General features: G+C 32.5%; 1 pseudogene; it reads left to right on the top strand.

The window, feature by feature from the left end:
* Positions 1-3402: 3402 nt before the first annotated feature.
* LOC132066683 (protein NRT1/ PTR FAMILY 2.13-like) lies at positions 3403-6088 on the top strand (annotated as a pseudogene).
* The last annotated feature ends 729 nt before the right edge of the window (positions 6089-6817 follow it).

Raw genomic sequence — 6817 nt, 5'->3', positions numbered from 1 at the left:
GACTTTTAAATATTTCAAATTATTAATTATTTTGACTTATAGTAATTTTTGTGTACTCTCTCCATCTCAATTTAAGTGTTCTAGTCTGACTATGCAAAGAGTTTAAGAAATAAAGGAGGCTTTAAAATCTTGTGTGGTCCTAAATTAAAAATGTGTATAATGTACTAAAATGCCCTTTGAATCTTGTGACTATAAACTTGCCATGTAGAATGTTTGAATTGTTAACTTATTAAATATAAAAAGAGATACTCTTTTTGGGACAAGCCAAAAAGAGAAGTAAGATACTCAAATTGGGACTGAGGGAGTAGTTTCTAAATATGTAAATTATTTTTCAAAAAACTTCAAGATCGTATGTCCGAATTCATGGTCAAAATAAAGAAATCCAAACTGTATCACATGAACTGAGACAAAAAGAGTATATAAAACAATTTTAAATATAAAATAATTTTAACTGTCTACATGAAAAGTATAATATCTGTCCGGCTATGTTTTTCATTTCAAATGATTCATTTGGGAATGGAATTCACGTGAGATGTGCATAAGTCGAATGGGAAAATGAGAGTTTGTTTGCTATGGAGGAAGAATCTTTGCCAGGCATAGATTCATTGGTTCTCCTCTTTTGCTTCTTTTTGCCCTTTTCTTTTATTTTCTTGTATAATTAAATCAAATTAGAATATTAACTAACTATTTTCCTACTACGAAATATAAGAAAACTCAATATTTAGAATAAATTAAATGTCACAAAAGAAGAAGATTATAAATATTACACTTGAAATAATATTACATTTATAAAATATGGGCTAACTCATAATCAACCCACTCATTTATCATCCCAACCCATATTTTACTGACATAAAATATAAGCGGTTGAAAATCAATCCCTTTTTGTTCAACCCGCCCAAATCCAGCCAAGTTGTCCATTTGATACCACTAATTCCAATCATGATATCTACACTCCTCTTAGCCTAGACTGGCGTGCCTCAATACGTGGGATATATCATAAAACATCAATGACATTATGGGATACTAGACATGCGTGCGATGTAATTTAACTTAATACTTTTTCCGTCCTAATTTATGTGATGCCGTTGATTGGGGACGAAATGTAAGAAAAGAATAATTTATTAAAGTGTGTGGTCTAAAATAAGTTATATGAATATTTATGTGACTATAAATAGTTTTATTAAGGGTAAAAGAGACAATTAAATTATTACAAAGTATAGAAGTTGTTTCTTTTTGGAGTTGACTAACGACGGGGATCCAATGTATTTGTACCGGACTCAGTACTTTCGACATAACTTTATGTATAAAAATTTATTGAAATTGTAATAAATACTAGATAGGAGCCCATATTTTCAAACTTATATTAGGTTCAACGCTAAAATTCACATAAATTGGACGGAGGGAATGATCAGTATTCAATCCACTATCTTCATCTTGAGAATATCTGACTTCATGCCATCCATTGAACAATTATTATGAATGAAGTAAATGTAAAGTGGACCATTAAGGAGTTTGGTCCTTCTTGGATGAGGTCATTGTCATTAAACAATTAATATGCCATCCATTGAACACATATGCTAGCTGGTTTGCATAATTGGTTCGTTTTGTATACTTGAATTGCACGATCAAGGGATGATCCAAAATGTTTGGGCCCAAAAATAGAAACCTTTTTGCCAGTTTTTTAAAAAATCAAGAAGCAATGGTGGTAAGATTTTGAAGTATTATCATCAATCCTCAAATGATTATATCGGAAACGTACGATAATAGAATGTTGACCAATAATGTTGAATTCATCGTAAAAGTGACATTTTGTTTCTCTGTGTTTGTCATGTGAGCAACTCTTCCGATTCATTCTGTAGAACCAAGGTTAAATGAGCTAGCTTTTTGGTCTCGTGTAATCAGGGGAGGTAGAGGCATGGTTACAGGTTCACGTAAATTTAGTAATTTTTATTCTTGTCGTGTATATATGCATGTGTGTTAAAAAACTCACTAAATATCTATTCGACATGCATGTGTGTCAAAAAACTCACTAAATATCTATTCGACTATATACACCTAATTGTTATTGTAATATTAATTTAAAATTCTACTCATAAACTTTAAATTCTAAATTTGCGTGCATGCGTGACACATGATTTATCCTTTTTATAGCACCAAAATGTGCAAAAACAAACCATGGTACTGATATATTTTTTACACAATAAATGTCAATTATTCTCAGATTCACATTTCTTATCCCTAATCCCTTGATGTAATAAAGATTTAGAAGAAAAATAAAATATAACATACAACCAAATGCCCCCATAAACTTATTTAGTAAACTTTATTTAGATATTCGAATTACGGTTTGTTCCAATTGTGAGCCGGAAGTATATAAAAAGGAACATTTTATATACTTTCGGCTCACATTTTGAAAAATCTTCTATTGCGTGTTTTTCTAGCGCTTATTATGTAGATAAGTTAACCACTTAAAATATGCATGTCGCTTACTTTAATTTAATTATACACATCAGTTAAGTACTAGCAGATAGTCTAATAAAAGATAGTAGGTAACATGCCACAACTTGTCAAACTACAATAATAGTACGTTCAAACGTCTCTATAACAGTCATCCTCTATAATAATATTTGATTATAATGGCCAAGTTTTGCTTGAAATCACTTTTTCATGTTATGATACTATTATATGTTCTATGTAATTAACAATATTTCGCTATAGTAATAAAAAAAAATCTAGATAAACAACATCGTTATAGAGAGATTTAATTGTATATGTTGATATATATATAACTTAAGTTACTTAAATTTTTTGAAATTTTAACATTAAATTCAAATGGCAGTAAATATCGGCGACGCTGTGTCTGATGGTCATGGTTATGTGAGGTCGCGAGGACGAATAAGAACAAAGTCTCATATCTTTAGCAGTACTATATATTGAAGTAGTGGCTGTTATTATTATGGACATATATCTTCATTGATAGACTATTTACTCATATTTAGCTGAAGTAGTGATTGATCTCATTGAGCTACAGTCTACAGATGATAGACTATGACATCATAATGAATATGGAGTATAGTAAGTAACCCGTCATCGTTAACCAGAAGTCTCATATTTGAATTCTGGGTATATATGGAATCGTCATTGTTAGATAGCACTTTACGGTGCCCATCGAATTTAATCGCGGACCAATAATATAGATACGGACATATGGTGAAAAACAAAGAATATACGTAAGCCAGTAGACAATCATTCGCACAACATACCTCTCTATGTTTGTACCTTCCCCGTGCATGTCCAAAACCATACACGCCTTTGAATTCTCACAATAATGCATGTAATTGTATGATCAAATTCGTCGATAAATACTAAGATGAAGTAGTCATTTGAATGAAGAAATTGTAGTGTTAAACTCCTAGGAAAACATAAAAAGGAAAGAAAGATATAACATTATAAGAAAAAACAGATGAATGCTTCTTGGCTTGCTTGTTGTAGTAAGGGTAATAATTATAATAAGCTTAAAAAAGGTTTCAACGACGAGGAAAAACAAAGCTCCGGCAATGATTCTCTGTCCCAAACAAGCACGAGAAAGCTTGGTGGATGGAGGGCTATGCCTTATGTTCTAGGTCATTTTTCCTTTCCCTTTCAAAAGCTCCTGTCTTTTTATTTTTATATAACACTGGTGTTCGGGTCAACTTGCATATATTTTGACCATTTCATCTAATACTTACAAATATCTTTCGTCATCACAAACATCGGTAGTGGCGATCTAATACCAACACAACTTCAACGTAACTTTCAAATATTTCTTGCAGGGAATGATACATTTGAGAGGCTAGCATCAGTAGGGCTAACGGCAAACTTCATCCAGTTTTTGACAACAGTGTTTCATGTGGAACAAGTCTCTGCTACCAATGTTCTTAATATATTCTTTGGATTTGTAAATTTCTTACTTGTTCTTGGTGCCTTCATTTCCGATGCATATATTGGTCGATTTTGGACTATTTCTTTTGCCTCCGTTTTCCAAATGATGGTACGTGCCCTTTCAATCTCTAATAACTCTGCTACCAATACGGTACTGTACTCTCTATATTAGTAACATTTTGTGACGAACCGATGTTGAAGGACACCACTTGCTTCAGTATGCTCTGCCATAAGACAACACACACACATATATATATATAGTCTATACTTTCTCTGTCCTAATTTATGCGGCATATTTTTCTTTTTAGTTTATTCTAAAGAATGTCAATTTACACATATAAAAACAATTTATGCCATTTTCATTTTACTCTTAATGAAAAATTATAGTACCATATTACCATTAGTGAATTTTAACATGTGATATTTTCTGTAATTACTTTATAAGTAACCTGATTGGGTACATAGTTTTCTCATCATCAGTCATAAACTATATGCTTTCATGTCAAATTGTAGCCAGTTCCACTCAAATTCTCGAAAGTTGCTTTACTCAAAACTTTTGTTTTTTCTAGTGGTCTCAACAACTCGTTTTGTTGCTTTGTTTGACAGGGAATGCTGACATTGACCTTGATACCTTGGTTACCTCAGCTGCACCACCCTCCTTGCAAAGTGGGCCAAGAATGCATGGGGCCCAACAAATCACAGATGGGCTTTCTAATAAGGAGCCTATTATTTTTTTTAACATTGGGTCTGGTGGAATAAGGCCCTGTAGCATCCCATTTTTTTAACTCGTTTTGTTGCTTTATTTGACAGGGATCAGTTTGATGCAACAACAGATGAAGGAAGAAAAGGAATTGCTAGCTTCTTTAATTTGCATTACACTTCATTGAATGTGATTTTGATCATTGCAGTTACTCTTGTGGTGTATATTCAAGATTCTGTGAGCTGGGTAATTGGATTCGGCATCCCCGTTATGCTCATTTTCTTGTCTCTCATTTTATTCTTCAAGGGGAGGAAAGTGTACGTCTATGTGAAGCCCGAAGGAAGTATTTTCACGAGCATTGTTCAGGTTTTTGTCGGGTCTTACAAAAAACGTAAGCTTAAGTTTCCAAATGAGTGTGAGAGTAATGGAGTCTATTATGATCCCCCTTTATCTAAAGGGTCCATCATGAAAAAACTCCCTTTAACTGATAAGTACAGGTGATGCATCTCCTTTAATTTTATTGGATTAACACTTTATTTGATTTTTACAATGTTACTTAAATATTAGAGTATTTTCACGCAGGTCCTTGAATAAAGCAGCTATAGTGAAGTTAACATTGATGGAACTAGTTCAAATAAATGGAGACTATGCAGTATCCAACAAATAGAAGAAGTAAAATGCCTTCTCAAAATAATTCCAGTTTGGTCAATAGGGGTCATTTTTTTCCTAGCCATGGGACAACAAAACATATTTACATTCTTACAAGCTCAAAAAATGGACCGTCATCTCAGCCCCAAATTTCAAATCCCACCCGGTACCCTCTCTGTTAGATGGATGATCACTGTAAGTACATGGCTCCCTATCTACGATCAATTCATCGTACCATCCATCAGAAAAATTATGAAAATCGAAGGTGGAATCACATTGTTACAAAGGATTGGAATTGGCAGGGTTTTCTCAATTTTGTCCATGGTTGTCGTGGGCTAATTGAGGAAATGAGAAGGAATTCGGCTATAATGCATAATACTCCTGATGGAATTGCACATACTACCGTCATGTGGTTAGCTCTAAAACTAATATTCATGGGATTTGCCGAGGATTTTAATGTCATATTGAGTTTTACAATAAGGAGTCTCCCGAGAATATGAGCAGTGTGGCTAATTCTATGTTTAGTTTCACATGGGTTAGTGCAAGTTATTTAAGCATCTTGTTAGTGAACATTTTGGATAAAACTACAGGGGTACATGGACATCCAAGTTGGTTAACTGATGACATTAATGTGGGTAGATTTGAGAATTTCTACTACATCATTGCAATGCTTGGAGTGTTGAATTTGTACTTTCTATACGTTGCTCGTCGATATCAGTACAAGACTATATTAATAGTTGATGACGAGATTAAGGCTTATTCTGATGTTCATGAACTTCATGACATCAAGTATTAAGCAACTTGTGCTTAATTAGTTGCATGTTAATGCATTTAGCTACTTGACTAGTATATTGTACCTCGTTAATTATAGAATATGTTTAAGTTGACTTTATGGAGAAGTCTAGCATGTTAAATAAGATAAGAGTCATGTATTGTAATAAGGGAGAAAAAATGATCTACTCAATGAGAAAGATATGTTTTGTTTTTGGCATGCCTTGTTGCTTATTAATTTTCTTTTTCCATTCTCCTTTTTATGATTGACTTAATGATAAGACTAATTCGAAAATCGCTATCAAACTATGAACAAATGGTTACATAAAATGTACTTAAAGTATTGTGTTATTTTACGTTGTAAAGTATCACGAGATTAAATCTTAGTATTTGTAGTCTGTAGATTCGTTCTTGTAAATTTAGCCAATAATGTGCATTAGCACCTGTAACGCAAAAAACAATTGGGAAAAATTAACTCTTATAACTTTCTCTCTTTGTTCATATTTTCTCAACCCATCCGAGATATTTTCTCAAAAAATCTCTCAATAACCTATAAACTGTTCAATCTAGTCCTCCATAGCCGAAATAAATGGCAGGCCGTCAAGCTTTATTTCCTGCATTATCTTTGTCAAAAATATATATATATATATATATATATATATATATATATATATATATATATATATATATATATTATTTCTATCTAAAAATGCTTTTCTAAGTCAAAATTCATAGCTGAAACCTATGTGAAAAAACGTCACCACAACACTGTAT

This window comes from Lycium ferocissimum, chromosome 8 (genome assembly GCF_029784015.1).
Source record: "Lycium ferocissimum isolate CSIRO_LF1 chromosome 8, AGI_CSIRO_Lferr_CH_V1, whole genome shotgun sequence".
Lineage (NCBI taxonomy): Eukaryota > Viridiplantae > Streptophyta > Magnoliopsida > Solanales > Solanaceae > Lycium > Lycium ferocissimum.
This window is presented reverse-complemented; position numbering and strand designations above follow the sequence as displayed.